This window comes from Homalodisca vitripennis, chromosome 2 (assembly GCF_021130785.1).
Source record: "Homalodisca vitripennis isolate AUS2020 chromosome 2, UT_GWSS_2.1, whole genome shotgun sequence".
Taxonomy (NCBI): Eukaryota; Metazoa; Arthropoda; class Insecta; order Hemiptera; family Cicadellidae; genus Homalodisca; species Homalodisca vitripennis.
Genome location: NC_060208.1, coordinates 10,757,047 through 10,773,887, shown reverse-complemented (window position 1 = coordinate 10,773,887; position 16,841 = coordinate 10,757,047). Strand labels below are relative to the sequence as shown.

At 34.1% G+C, this 16,841-nt stretch overlaps 1 long non-coding RNA gene across 1 annotated transcript; it reads left to right on the top strand.

Moving 5' to 3' along the window:
- Positions 1–200: 200 nt before the first annotated feature.
- LOC124356200 lies at positions 201–5,489 on the top strand. The gene is made up of 4 exons (XR_006921828.1): positions 201–316; positions 2,169–2,264; positions 4,016–4,084; positions 5,407–5,489. It is a non-coding gene; the product is annotated as an uncharacterized LOC124356200 (long non-coding RNA).
- Positions 5,490–16,841: the final 11,352 nt, after the last annotated feature.

Below are 16,841 nucleotides of genomic sequence, written 5' to 3'. Positions count from 1 at the left end.
GCACACCAACCTAACATCATAATGTGTTTCTGATTTGCGTGCAGACGTACTTCTGTATAGTTCTAATGTGGTAGATAGCTGCATACAGCATGATTATGGTTTATTCAGAACCTTTACTTCTCGTTGGAAAACGAAACCTGTAAAGATGAACACTGCCAGAATATTTGTCAACTCATATAATAATGTGCTTTGTAATAATTTTCAGTCAAGCACAAAATAAAAGAGGACATCAAACCGCAGCCACTCGACCAAAGACGTTGTGTCGAACTGGCATCAAACAATTCCTCCCCCAGGAGAGTTCCTGCTATAAATAGTGGTAAGATTCAATGAACAATAAATAACACAAAAGTAATTTTTAAATGATGCCTAGAGGAAATGTTTTTTATCGTGTTTACCTCGACAAGAGGTTACCCTTATAGCTACATACTGGTTAGTTAAACTATCCAACTAACTTATTCCACTATTATCTGAATGTGTGAAATATCTAATGTGTTCTGTCTTTTTCTTTTTTTTTTCAAAAAATTTAAGTCAAATGCAACTATTGAACTTACTGACAAAGTTTACAAAATAATTATTAATGACTGCTGGTTAAGATAGATAAAAGTAGTGGACATTTCCATCATATCAAAAGAGGGTATTATTAGCATATTAAATCTTATTAAATAACTGATATCTTGGGTTTGAGAACATGACCTTAAGAGCAGGCTGTAGTAAAATAACCTTGGGTTTTCCCCCAGAAGAACAGTATTAAACCTCATAGAGTTTTACCCCCTTAGTTGTAGAATTATGAGGACCGTCTCATTTTAAAGATATAATTAATACGCATGCAAACACTTTGTATTTATTTTTTATGGTTTATTCTGAAAAAAATTCAAGTTATGTTGTACCTTATTGTTTAAATATTTAAAAAGTATACACTTTAAAAAACAAAATATAAACAAGTGTTTGAGTGGATATTAGTTATATCTTTGAAATGAGACATTCCCCATAGTTTCTACAACTAAATATAAGGGGGTAATACTGTACAAGGTTTAACATTGTTCTTGTGTTAAAAAAACTCAAGGTTATTCTACTACAGCCGGCTCTTATTACAAGTAACTAAAAATAATACAGGACACAACATGTCTGCGCACAAGAACCTTCCACTGACAACTGACCAGTGGTCAATAGTAAACATAAAAGATTGTCACAGCAGAAACATAATAGCGGCTAATCAGGGAACTGAGATGGGGTTGTTTTATTTGTTCACTCCAGATGGAAAACCATACTGCGGCTCCACACTGGTTCATCTAGATTCTTCATTTGGTCCTTGCTCCCAAATTTGCCACCATATTGTTTCTGTCATGACGATCAGCACACTCTTGGCCAATGGTCAGTTATCAGTGGTTGGTTGTTGTGAGCAGACGTGTTTTGACCTGTATTATTCAGTTTAGTTCATAATAATTAGAGTTAGTTGTATTAACCCTTATAATTAAGTATAAACTCTCAATTTAATTCAAACCTGGATTGTAGTTATGTCTTAGGTTGATTATGAACTTGAGGAAAAAACAAGATTGCAGATCTTGAAACGTAGCGTTATTTTTTTTTGTTTCAATGAACAATAGTAAATGGCCGATAAAACCTTGTTCATTTTATTGAATGAACAGCTCGGTTTCTTATCTCTTGGATTGATGATATCATTTTTAGAGAATTTGAAGCTCAATAGACAACTTTCTTGGGTCATCAAGTCACTAGTCGATCGAAAAGCTAAGTGATGCAACATAAATAAAATAGATAAGGTACGGCAAAGTGAAAGGACACAATTTGTGATATGGTTCAAAAAAGAGAAATGGCGCTACGTAGTGTAGATCCAAAACTTTTCTTTGAAAATTATAGAAGGAAGTAAAAAACTAGAACTAAACAGTCTTTTTCAATTTAAAAAGTTGATCTTATTTCATGAAGCAAAGTTAGAGCTATGAAGCCCTCTCAAATAATTGACCTGAGTGACTACAATATAATAGTGACTACCTAACTGCCATCAATGGATAGGCAGCCAGGCCTCTTGCAAAGGCAGGATCAGGAACACTCAAGCTTTGTTAGTAACAAGAATACATATTATCATTTGTTCGTTATATTTGCCAAATAAATAGTGATTACATAAAAATAATAAGTCAGTTTCTTGGTAACAGGTAATTCACTGTATCCAGAACCATCCGGATCTGTTTACACTCCGCCATCAAACTCGGGTACGAGTCGAGGTCACGGCCAAACAGACTGGAGAAGTGGTGAGTACAGACTTAGGTTTCATATTCTCAGTTGATGACTTGGAAAGATAAAGTAAGAGCTCTTTTAAGGATAAAGCTCTATTTTCTTTTCAATTTATCCTCCAATGTATGAGGAATTTCAATTTTTGTTCTGAAGTATGAAATTTATTCTATTTTTTTCTATTTATCATCCAGTGTAATGAGGAATTTCAATTTTTGTACACAGAAATATAAAATGTATTCTATTATTTCAATGTATCTTACAATGTAGTGAGGCATTTCAATGTTTGTACTGAAAGTTGAAATTTATTCTATTTTTTTCAATTTATCTTCCAATGTAATGAGGAATTTCAATTTTTGTACACTGAAATATAAAATTTAATCTATTTTTCAATGTATCTTACAATGTAGTGAGGAATTCCAATTTTTGTACTGAAAGTTGAAATTTATTCTGTTTTTTTTTTCAATTTATCTTCCAATTTAATAAGGAATTTCAATTTTTGCACTGAAATATAAAATTTAATCTATTTTTTCAATGTATTTTTCAATATAATGAGGTATTTCAATTTTTTTACTGAAATGTAAAATTTGTATGTGAAAACCAATGGTGTTGTAAATCATCTGCCTTATTAGTGAAGGTAGCAATTTCTCAGTCAGCATGGTTTTCAGGAGGTTTTGATGATTTTATGGTAGTATACATTTAGCAGTATATGCAGGACTTACCAATTAAATTATCAATATATTACTTGAACCATATCAAAAAGCCCCCTAAAGGTAGAGAATCCTTATTTGAGTTGCTTCGTTTGACACCTACAAGCACCAGTCCACCCATTTAAGTATTTTTAAGTTTGGAGCTACAAGTCGTATTTCTTGGGGGGATAAGGAATATTAATCTTGTATTTTTGTAATATTAATTATATGGTAAAATTTTGCAGCATGTTTGGAAAATTTAGGGAAAACATTTCAAAAGTGGAAAAAAAAAATGGATTTTACTACACAAAGATGTACTTACCATTGCATTTGTAGCTATATCCAGCCTGTTGAAGCATTGCTTGTTTACAAAATTAAACTTGAAATATTTCAGTTGCGCCTTGGAGAATAGTCTTTAGCCAACAGATGTCAACTGCCCATAATATGCATCCATCTGTACAGGTGAGTTGAAAGGGGCGGAGTTATATTATTGTGATTGGCTGAAGTATAACCAACTAACAAGTAATATGAACAAGAATTGGTCATCCCGAAGAGGGTTTCACATCTGGCTGGTTTTATACCTTCGTCCAGTTGATCCTACACTGGGTACAAACACCAAAATATGTGTCAACTACATCTGGGCAACCATGTGTACGTCCAGGATGGCCCATCACCAACCTGCAAATGTCGAGATATTAGGGTATAAGGGGGGATCGATAGGTCTAGTTCTGTGTGGAGGATGACTGTTAGGGTTGGTGGAGCTTCCTCAGTGTGAAAGGCTGTTGCTAGGCTAGGGAGTACTGTGTCTACCCACTTTGACTGGTCAGGCTGGCACAGAGCTGGCCTCCTCTTCTTCCAAGGTGACTTGCTCATGGAGGGGTGTCTTCAACGGAAGGAGCAGTAAATTCTATTATCCATCATGCAACAGAATTTAACAGAATAAAAGTATTTGTAAAACTTCCCTACTATCCAAGGAAACTAAACCTTAAAATGATCAAGAAGGAAAATCTTATATGTTAAATTATCAAAAAGTTGGCAACCTGTGATAGAGAAGCCATATTGACCTGTTTTGTATGTACCAGGAAACAATGTGCAAGACAACGGACCCAGCTACGTATCAACATCTCTTTCCAGGAATAACTCTTTCAGTAGTGAGTACTCGTGGTAGAGTATTTGTTTATAATAAAATGTAAAATCAATCCATAAATGTGCTACAAATTTTCAGAATATGAATGTTGAGTTTAGCTCCAGTTCATCTTCTTCTAAGTGCAGTAACTGGAATCTGATGATGCTGTCATAGACTTGACTTCTCAAATCTGGAATCATGTTTGACTGAAGAGATAAAAAAAGTCGACGAAGAAAGCTCAAAATGAACTCTACATTGTTTTGACATCAGACATATCTAAACTACAAAATACAGTGTAATCTAGATGAAGAGATACTTATTAGATACTAGATACTTATCAGGTGCACAATTAAGTCCACTATGATGTTTTAGACATGATCTCCAAGCACGGTCAAGCAACCTACTTTTCTAGACATAGCTATTACACATAAATCTGCACCGACTTTTTTTGGATCTTTCAGACGAACATGGACTCCAGATTCCAGGAGTCAAATCTGTGACAGCGTCAAATTCCAAACGGTTGCACTAAAAGGAAGATGTACTGGAGCTAAACTCAACATTTTAATCAACCCTTCCCACAATAACTATGTTAGTTTTACTGTAGGTTTTTTTCTTGTCTAGGTGTTTTTTAATCAGTTGATTATTTACAAATTTTAATGATTCAAATTTTTGTACATTTTCGTTTGAACTATTTGGATAAAATTTACCTGATTTATAGCCCATTGGATTATTAGCAATTACAAGGAATTATATTTTTTAGAAAATGTACTCGTACACTGTAATGAAAATTAATTTTTAAACTTTTTATTGGAATGTTAATGATCATTGAATTTATTCATTTTAATAAGATCTCCACTTATTCCTAACTTGTTCATACAGGGAAGAAATAAAGCAATCCTTACTTATCTACTAATGAAAATAAAATGAAATGTTTTTAGCCTGTATTCATTTAGACTACTTGAGGTTTGTTTTAAAATATGGCCCTTTCACCAAAATGGATTTATCAGTTGACCATGTTCGAAATAAGAATTCTCTCAGAGTTATTTACAGTTTGAAGCTTTATTTTAGTCCAAATCTCGACAGGTATGGTTTGGAAGTAGCTTTTTTATGATTTAAATTTACCCTTTTCATGTTAACTGACAGATTTAATTTAGTTTATTATTCTTATTGGGTTATAAAATATGAATTGCTCCTCCACCCTATTTTATAAAAAAAGAACAAAATGCAGGAATTGTTCAACATCAACTTCAAGCAGTTTAATGAGCTCTTTTCAAAGCTTTTCTTTATTAGGCTAGAGATGTTTACTTTATTTGACTATGTATAATTTAATGCAGTTTTTATAAACAGGTACTTCATCATATAGAGAACAGTCAGGATCATCGTACCCTCCTTCGACAAATCAAAGTACGACGAGTCGAGGTCATGGACAGTTGGGGGGGGGGGGGGGTGGGGGGGGGGGGGGGTGGGGGGGGGGGGGGGTGGGGGGGGGGGGGGGTGGGGGGGGGGGGGGGTGGGGGGGGGGGGGGGTGGACACTCAGAAGATGATTCATCTACCACTGACAATATTACAATTGTTGGGATTTTACAAATATACGTTTTTGGGGCGGGTCCAAATAGACACAATTTTAGTGAAAGCACAAGTAATTTCTAAAAATATTTTTTACTCCAACTGAGACAGTGGACAGACTTGTTTACTAACAGACAACTCTGTGACTGTCTATTGTTAGACCGCGGTGACCTTCAGAATGGCTATCATCTAGATGACTGTTATTGCCCAGATAATTGACCAGGAGATGTTGTTATTGTATCGCCTCACGTTACTGCAGTCCTGTTCCTCAATTGAGGAGGCTTCTGATCAATTATCTTTATACAAGACTGTTTGTTACGTTACTCAAAGTGTCCGAGTGTTGTCTGTTTACATCTCTCACTAGAGGTGAGACGGTATTTCAGTAATCAGTACTTTGTAACGGTTACTTTTCTCCAGTATCTGTAACGGTTACTGGGATCAAAAAATACTGGTGACAGATACTTTGTATCTAGTACTCCATATGGTTACAAGATACAGATATTTTCTATTACTGATTACTTTACTGGTCCTGAAGTACTCACATCCTCACTGATACCGAACACTGAAATACTGATTCGAGGCTGACAAATACAAAATAAATACCGCGATCATAACGCTCTAACTGCAAAATACTGCTACTTTACAATCTAAATCACTTGTCAAACCCGGTGTCAGTGTGATATTTTTGAATTAGTTATTAAGTAAGAAATATATTTTTTTCAAAGAAAACTAAACAGTGTATACATACAGGGTGCGGCAAAATAACCTCCCTATTTTTAAATGCTAATAAAAAACCACAGTTTTTTCCAAAACACAAATTTATTCATTTTAACTTATTCTATGACATGGAAAGTTTTTTCTACTTTCTTTTAAAAAAGAATATCTGATAAGTGGTGGCCGTGGTTATCAATACATTGTTGCAAGCGAATTCTGAAACTGTCGTGGACTCTCTCGAGCATGGCTTGAGGTATGCGCAGAACTTCCTCCCGTATAGCTTGCTTCAGATCTTGCAGGTTTCTGGGGCGATGTTTGAACACCTTGGCCTTTAAGTAACCCCACAGAAAAAAGTCACATGGGGTTAAATCGGGTGATCGCGCTGGCCACACAATGTCCCCTCCCCGAGAAATCAACTGGCCAGGAAACGTTTGCTTCAAAATGTTCATTGCTATTCGGGCAGTATGTGCTGTGGCACCGTCCTGCTGGAACCACACATTCTCGAAAGCCCTCTGTTGTAGGGCAGGTTCAAAAAATTCTGCTAGCATGTTGGCATACCTGTTTTAGTTCACAGTAACAACATTGCCATCCTCTTCAAAAAAATGAGGGCCAATGATTCCACATCGTGATAACGCGCACCAAACAATCACACGTTCACTATGAAGAGGTCTCTCATGGATTTCCTTCGGGGTGTTTTCACTCCAATAGCGAAAATTCTGTTTATTCACACTTCCAGACAGATGGAAATGCGCTTCGTCACTGAAAAAAACAACAGCGTCTGGTGGGAGACTTTCCAAGATTATTTGACAAGCTTCCATACGACTCTGCCAATCACGTTGAGACAGCTCTTGGACAGCAACCATCTTGTAAGGATGGAAATGAAGATCCATGTGTAGAATTCGACGAACACTACGGTCGGACATTCAAAGGGCGGCTGCATGTTTGCGAGCTGATCGTTGAGGAGACTGCAAAACTGATTGCCTAACGCATTAATGTTTTCTGGTGTACGAGGTCTTCCACCTCGTTTTTTCACAACAGAACCAGTTTCTCTGAAGTTTTTCACCCACAGCACAATAGACTTGCGGTCCGGTACTGAATCACGAGGAGGAATTTGAAACCGCGTTCGGAATTCGCGTTGAGCCATGATAACTGATTCATTGTTACGAATGAACGCTTCGACCGCAAACGCTCTCTGTGCACTCGTCCACACCATGATGGCGACTGACGACTGGTGCCTACGGGCGGAGCTCGTTCACTTAAACTTCCCCCTCTCCTGCGTCGATTGTGGCTATCACCACCATTCTGAGTACCTCCCTCTACTCACAATAAAGCAATGAAAATAGGGAGATTATTTTGCCGCACCCTGTATAATACATTGAGTTAAAAGTTTTTAATTGTGTAAACTATGATTAGATATTTTATCTTTTTACTTGAAATGATGAGTATACAAAACTGTATTAATGTGCCAAAAATGCACCGAAGAAATTTAAATTTGAATGAAGAATGTTTATTTCAGCAACTGTACATGAAATACACTTAAAAAGTACAACAGTAGTGCACTACACAGAGTTATTTTGAAAACAATAGTTTTACTAGTTATCTACCTAAGATATAAATTATATAATTAATAAGGAATAAAGCCTCCATGGGCATTCAGCCTGTGCGCAGACTTCAGTTGATCGTTCGCCACGATAACTTAAAATGAAGAACTTGACATTTTTAATTTCATTAAAATGTGCTAGAATTTTTATCTTAAAATTTGTAATTTAAAATAAAAGAAATAAAAACACGATTTAATATGAGAATTGACTTTTTTACGTTTAGTAAAAATTAATAAAACACGATTTAGAGTTAGTCTGTAATAAAGCAACGGCATCACATCATTGTGCTTGGCCCAGGAGAGATCAAGTCAACATGGTTCTATGTAATAAAAGTATAGTAGTGTGTGCACTAATGTAGCGTCTAGTTTGAATGGTAGTGTAGTGTATTAGTGGTCTAGTGGTCGGGTGTAATATTATAAAGTGCCTGAGGATGGGTGGTTGCAGGTCAGGCCGCTCCGTAATCTGCAGATATAATGGACTCTGCTTGTGTGATACCTAATTGGAGTAGCCATTGTTCCACTCTATTTTTGAAAACAGGGAAAGAGGGTGATTCAAAGAAAGTGCAGCTATTATGATGAACACGAATATTTCTATATATAGTGTTGGAGATATAAATGGGGTTTGTTGTAGAATACTCTTTACGTAACTGTACAGTAACAGTCCCTTACATTATGCGCATATCTAGTATCATGATGATGGGTAGTTTCTGAAAAAAATTGTATTTAAATTGAAGTAAATGTACGTCTGGAGAGTTAAAAAAGTTGGCGAACAGTAAGAGTGGCAGATTCTCCAAATAGAGTGTCAGTAGAATAACGTTGACTTTTGTTAAACCCTATTTTTAGTATGCGTTTTGAGAAACAAAGAAGGGGTATGGAATAGATGGTCTTGCCCCTCCCCAAGCAATGATTCCAAAAGAAAAAAGTGATTGAATGTAAGCGTAGTAAGTTAATTTAATTTCTTTTCCGTCAAAATTTCACTAATTTTTCTGGAAGCAAAGACAATTTTTTTAATATTTCGTACTAACATATATCTATATGGTGGGTTCAGGTCATCCGAAAATAAAAAAATACTCCAAGGTATTTATAGGAACCACCTGCTCCACTACCTCGCAGGTACACGTATAATAAGATAGTTATTACCGCAACTATGAATAACCAAGTTTACTTATATAATATTATTTTATGTTCATAGTTTTAAAGAAAACCCAGTGTAACAGTCCATTTGACTCCATTCAAAGAAGCAGAAGTTCAATTTATCGTACAATTCATTAATTACATCTCAAAAAGTATAAACTTTTTAATAATAGTAAATTATGTTTATACATTATTTACATAATTGCGTTGTAGTTTTGAATACTATTTATTACATCAAAGCATTTAGAAAACTGTGTTTTCGATACTGATTTCAAGTATTAAAAACGTTACCGGTACGGAAATACTGATTTGAAGTGTCTGGTATTTAAAACGTTACCAGTACGGAAATACTGATTTGAAGTGTCTGGTATTTAAAACGTTACCAGTAGAGAAATACTGATTTGAAGTATCTGGTAGTTGAAACGTTACCAGTACGGAAATACTGATTTGAAGTATCTGGTAGTTAAAACGTTACCAGTACGGAAATACTGATTTGAAGTATCTGGTATTTAAAACGTTACCAGTACGGAAATACTGATTTGAAGTATCTGGTAGTTAAAACGTTACCAGTACGGAAATACTGATTTGAAGTATCTGGTAGTTAAAACGTTACCAGTACGGAAATACTGATTTGAAGTATCTGGTATTTAAAACGTTACCAGTACGGAAATACTGATTTGAAATATCTGGTAGTTAAAACGTTACCAGTACGGAAATACTGATTTGAAGTATCTGGTAGTTAAAACGTTACCAGTACGGAAATACTGATTTGAAGTATCTGGTATTTAAAACGTTACCAGTACGGAAATACTGATTTGAAATATCTGGTAGTTAAAACGTTACCAGTACGGAAATACTGATTTGAAGTATCTGGTATTTAAAACGTTACCAGTACGGAAATACTGATTTGAAGTATCTGGTAGTTAAAACGTTACCAGTACGGAAATACTGATTTGAAGTATCTGGTAGTTAAAACGTTACCAGTACAGAAATACAGATTTGAAGTATTTGGTAGTTAAAACATTACCAGTACGGAAATACTGATTTTAAGTATCTGGTAGTTAAAAACGTTACCAGTACGGTAATACTGATTTGATGTATCTGGTAGTTAAAACGTTACCAGTACGAAAATACTGATATGAAGTATTCAGTATTTGTAACCAGTATCGCCGAGTAACGGTATCAGAAGTGACGGTTATAGGTTCGTACTGATTTAGCACATCGCTATTCTAACTAGTATTTCTGCTTTCGAAAATGGCGATAGCTGCCTCATGGATTAACGTAGATCAAAATAGCCGGTCCGGCCCTTTCTACTGAACACACCATTGTCTACGTCTGTTCATACCAGTCATTGTCTACCAGTACTTTCTCCGTATGGTTGATACAAAAATGTTAGTTAACTACACGTACTATGTATGTTTACTCACTAACACTAGGACTCCATACAAAACTGTTTTTACATAAGTTACTTAATTAAGTAGGAAATCTTAAGTATTATCAATGGTTACTATACCATCGAACATTAGTTACACTGGGCGAATTTGTTGTGTTTATTAAAAATTCATAAAAAGAAAGTATTGTTAGATTAAAAATAATTTTTCACTATGATAATACAAATATTTAGGTCAAAAGTTTTAGGTTATGATTTTAACATTGTAGTAAAATAACAAATGTTGATAAAGATGTTATTATATTAGTTAAACACAGCGTTACCAACCATTAGATATAGTTATTTTATAATAAAGCCAAACAGAACGGGCGTTCATCACAACACAAAAACCCATACTCGTGGCAAAAGGGAAACTTCGCACTTATATAATCAAAACAACAAGTAATCTTAGACTGGAAATATGATCATTAAAACATTCCAGTAAAACACACAGTATGTCTCCAACAAATAGAATAGTAAAAGTGTTCGACTTTTGTATATCTCTAAATACTGAATATATTGGAGGACTACTTCTACCAAATGGCAAGACTTTATGAACATAAGTTTGGGACTTCTATTAAAATCCTGTATATTTTCATGATTCTTTATATAACGGCATTTGCCAAATCACACTGTTTCAAACACAATCACAATGTGTAAAAATAACATATCTTAAACTAGTATTAACGAACACACCGCTATTAAAACCATGAGAGGCTATTAACAACAGTTAATCTACGGGACCTTCCTGTACAATATTTTACTGTTCATAAATTTTGGCCTTTAGATTACCACCCTGTAAGGATTGCTTTAGTAAGCATTACTATTATAGTAAGCATTGCTATTTGTTGCAGGTTCCGGCACTCCGGAAGTGCGGCGCGGCGGGTGAGATAAGTACCGGAAATAAAAAAGACTAGGATCAAAGTATTTAACCTAGTTTAAAAATAAAAATTTCTAAATCCATACAAAAATATTGCCCACAAAATGATTACATGGAAATTTTCATTTTCAAATTCCAATAGAAGTTTTTAACAGCAGTTTTGTTATTATAAATAAAATAAGTCTTTTGCTTCTATACATCCAATTCTGTGTTGTCTGGGCCACAGCGGTGATCTGCCACCCATCGGATAAATTTCGTAGATTTTCCGCTATGTTTTGTTTAGCCTTAAACGCTCGTGACTTCGCACGCAATTTTCAAAATCGAAATGCATAGTCTTTATAGTGATAGCAATTATGATTACTATGATGGAGCAGTAATTAAGCATACATCAGATGTAAATAATACTTATTAAGTATTCATGGTTAAGAGGATCAGGGATTAAGCGTATTTGGGGACTGATTTTAATATTAGTCTTTGTACGTGCAGGAGCACGTGCTTGGAAATGAATTATATTTCCGATGCGAAACAAAAGGGTCTGCTTCCGACCCTTGTAATCTACTTCCGGTCTAAGATATTTTCTATGCCAAGGTTAAGTTTGGTTCGTCCAGTGAAAGACATTGTACTCGTATGTAAGTCTGAAAACATGAGAAGCTCACTATGGCATAGTTTAAACGAAGTGAACAAAATTAAGCAATTTGTTAAATCAAGACGAAATTTAATTGGTTTTGAACACCAACAATATTGTTTCTGTGAATTCTCCTGCTGATGAAGAACCATATAAATAAATGCATGGTTATATAGTCTCGTACAATAATATGTGAAGCCTTATTAGGTCAGAACCAATAAGTGTGCCGCACATGGGGGGCCAAAATCAACTGCAATTGTTTACAGTTGGCAGGACTGGTTGTCTGTCTGTGGATCTCCTACGTCAACACTGACGTAACCCTGGTCACTTGACATAACAATACCAGTAACCTACTCTGGCACCTTCTCAAATTTTTTAAAGTTTTGACTATGATCGTGTCTTTAACAGGCCTTTGCAATAGGAATCAAGGTTAAATAGATAAAGTTTTCCAACAGACTATTTGATCTTCAGTACTGTACACACCTCCCACTCCACGAATTAATTTCAACCAACTGGTGGAGAATTAAAATAAAAAAGAACTGTGAGGATTTAAAAAGGAAACTTGTCAGATTAAAAATTCAGAAAACTACATAAAGTACTAGGAGGCAATAGATAACCAATTAATTCCACTTTAATGTACATATAACCTATTTAACTAAAATTAACTTTCCTTTTTTTACCACTTTCACTTCTAGAAAGTTAGAAAACTCATTCTTCTGAACTTTACTCCGTGGTACATAAATATATTGCTCAATTTTTCACAACTGTGTATATTTTGTTTTAGTAGATTGCTAGTAGTTAGTTGTTGTATTAAAGAGAAAATTCAGGATCTATAATAATTAATATTAAACCTCTAATAAAGCAAAAATGAGTTATATAATGGTGCATAACCAAGCATTGAATTTGGCAAAACGTCATTAAAGCCTATCTATCACTCAAGGGGCAGACACATTTTTTCTTTGTGATTGACACATTACTTTGTCACTTTCCGTTCGTGTTAATTTTTTTTTTTCGATAAGCTTGTGGGTTTACTCCCTTATTGATACCTACTTATGTAAACGGTAATCACCAATTTAGCTCCTGAACTGAAAGTCCTACGTTGGATTCTATCAAAAATATAGTATATTGGGATTTACAACGGTGTATAGGATAACACTGGCATTTCATTAAAAAAACTATTCCAGTAGACAGAGACAACTATCTTTTAATTACGTGACGTGTAAAGCCGGCTCTACACTGGTGTGACGTCACGCCGTGAATACACGTCGCGATCCGCGCGTACTCTACCCTCCAACTCTCAAACCTTCACAGTCTCGCTCGCGACTGATGGACGACAACGTGACTTCTGCTGCTGCTGTGTCACTGCTCGCCATTGCGTATAACAATTACCTCTGTGTTAAAAATAAGAAGCATATAAAAAAGAGATGGAGAAGAAGGCGTTGGTGGATGACACGATTCCATCGCAACAGAACCAGGTAAATTAATCATTTTAGCGAAGTATTTAGCACATTTTATTAGTTGTATTTTCTTTTTATCTACCTATTTTTTCTGTGCAACAAGGGATGAACAGTTGAGTGAATTAGTTGCTGAACCATCAGGAGAATTTCATAAGTTCTCCCCGCCGCAAACCCTTTGTCGCGGGCCAAAAAACCGACAGTGATCGGGGTACGGCGCGAAGCGCGAACGACAAGGCGTGAACATCTACACTCGTGATTCGCAGTTGTCATAGGCTTTCACGGCCGTTCGCACCGCGAGTGTAGAGCCGACTTAAGACACATTTTTTCCCATTTTCCAAATTGAGAAAGGTCAGATGGCGTTTTGTGTAAAGTTTAAGTTGCTATTAATTTCAGCATTTTCACAAAACACAAACTTAAAACTTTAATCAAGAAGTAAAGTTAACATTATACTCATAATTTCTGTATTATCTGAAGTTGTTACATTTGCATACATAACCTTGAGTAATATTGTGATTGTGATTTTGAGAATCACATCAGAATCAGAAAAATCTTTATTTAGTTGTTACACATGGTGTACATGAATGGTGTCACATGATTGAGAAGGTAAACAGTTAAGTTTAATAAATATACTTTTCATTAGTATCTAACTAAATCTAATACAAAATCATTTTAACAATAGTAAAAACTATAAATTCTGAAAAGGAGTACAATGGCAGTAATCATAATTTGAGAAAACCACATATTTTTTAAAAGTTTTTCTTTAAGAGATTAGTTATTTTAAAATAAAACACAAATTCCTGCACTGAATGTATCTTTCCCATAAACCTTTATCTTCAACAGTTTTACTCTGAACCAAATTATACAATAGATCCCACATTCTGCATCAAATGCATAGCCTCGTCAATTGATCAATTTATATAGTTTTTTTCTAATTTTCCTGCCTTCACATTTATAGATAAACAATTAACTAATTAGAAAGTTAGATTAATTATTCTAACCTGGCTGATATCAATTAGTGTAGTGTTTGTTTTTATTTATTTTTTGTATGTTATAAGAAGAACGATAATTTTTCTTTTTCTTTCACGTTAACGAAAAAGAATGCAAAGTTTTAAAGTATGTATAGGTTATGTACAGTGCCCTTGTAGTCAAGCGTCGAAGTTCATTCAGTCCACTGTAATTTTCACATCTAACGATGTTTTGAATGGTTTAGTTATTTGAAATTTATTAGTATAACATTATAGACATATATCTTCATTCAGAATGTAATTAAATAAATATGCTTAGCTTAACACAAGCAAGACTCCGTGAGATTAGCCTTGTTGTAAAACTATTTGTTTAGTTATGATAGAGCAGAGAACGGTGACATCAAGTGCAGAGCGAAGGAAGAAAGAAACTAATGGATGGGCTGGAGGGGTAAGGCCCCTTTGGTGGGGGAAGGGTGAGTGTGGTCCTGCTCATGCATCCCCAAGCAGTACGACAGGAAGCAGACTTGACAATCCAAAGGCGCAAGGTTTTTTTTTTAAGAATCAACACAGATTTAATATGAATGTCTTTTGTACAATTTAATAACTCCAAATTAGAGATATAATTCTCTCAGAGGGAGTAACATATTTTTAATTCTAAAGTATTATGAAATGTTTACTTTTCCGTAACATTTGTAACATAATGGAAAATTTATTCATGTTTTTCAAAATAAAAAATATGTCAATCCCTCCGATTATATTTCTCATACTTATTATAGACAAATTTGAAATCCTTATCACACGTTTTTCATTGGGCCTGATTAAAAAAGGACCAAAAATTATCAAAAGTTTCTCATGAAGTGACACCAAAACCGTTTTTTGTTCTTTATCTGTCTTCAGGAAAGGTACCTTGAAGGATTGTTGACTATTAAATTTTAAAAATTTATTTCAACCCAAAATCGATTGCATTTTAAGCAGAGATTAAAACGTTGAAGAAAATGTAACAGGGAAAATAACAACCATAACTATTTTCTTCAAGACGTTATTGAAAATAGTGTATGTCACCGTTGCTTACGTTTTTAACAGATTCAATTATACGCTCAGGTTTGATGTCTGTCCAATCAAATGTTTCTGGTGGTAATTTTTTGTAAGCATTCTCTTGAAGTAAGAGAAGAATTTCCCAAACCTTCTTTAATTTCTATGATAGAATTAATGAAAAATTATTAAAAATATCAGGGGTAATGTTACTACTATTACAATTTCCACCTAAAAGACTAGTGTTGCTGTTGATAATTTTCCATGCAGCTATACACTTATTATTGCTTTAATTTAGGTATTTTTCATTATTTTTGCGGTTAGCTGAAGCAATAGCTTATCTCAGGGTTACAAGTGCTGTCTTAACATAACATTTTTTTATACTGTGATAATGCCTTCATTTTAGCTAAGTCATGGTTATACCATAACTTTTTATATTATTCGGCTTATTGGAGTTAAAGGATACATTGTTGTCTGATAATAAACTCCAAAAACCTTGAGTTCCTTATATTTTAAATCATCAATTATCATAACACTTTTCTTTTTTCTGTCCCAACACAACCAAATTTATCATTTTTTGCCCTGAGAAGAAACTTTTTACAAATATTACTAACTGTTGTATCTATTGTTCCAGAACTTATCGGATCCATTACTGTAGATTCTTTAATAGTTCTAGGTCTAGATGGTGTTGAAACTAGTAAGTTTTTAATTTGGTAATTGAGACTCTTCTTCCGTTTCTGGTATTATATTTACAATTTGTCGAACAACTGGAACCAAATACGTAAGATTTTGACAAAACAATTTTAATTTAATCTGCTATTGAAATATTTGCAATTCGTAAAACAACTGGAACAAAGTCCATAATATTTTTATTTTTTTTTTTAATTTAATCTTTAACACTTTTAATGGCAGAAGTTACATGTTTAATAAAATCTTTTGAATAGCTTATTGTTCTTTTTATTATTTATAAATTGATTAATCAATTCTTTCATTAATTTCTTCTACAATTTAAAATTTTTTCTTTCGCTAATTTCTTCTACAATTAAATTTTTTTTAAATATAACATTTTATTTTTTTAACCCTTAAAGCGCCAAACAGTTTCAGCTAAGCTCTGGATTAGCGCTCATTTATTATAAAAAATTAAAATTAGATTTTCTCAACGCTAATTTTAATTTCTTTTTTTAGGTAACAAAATAAAACAGAAACTGCAAAAATATATCTTTTATCATATTTATTGCCCAAAATACACATGATTTACATAAATTTTACCCAATGCTTACTGTTTTATTTTATTATTATGTATATCCATGATGACATTGCGTGCTTATATGTACTAAAATAGAACTAGAAAATAAGTATATTACATATTTAATACAAAG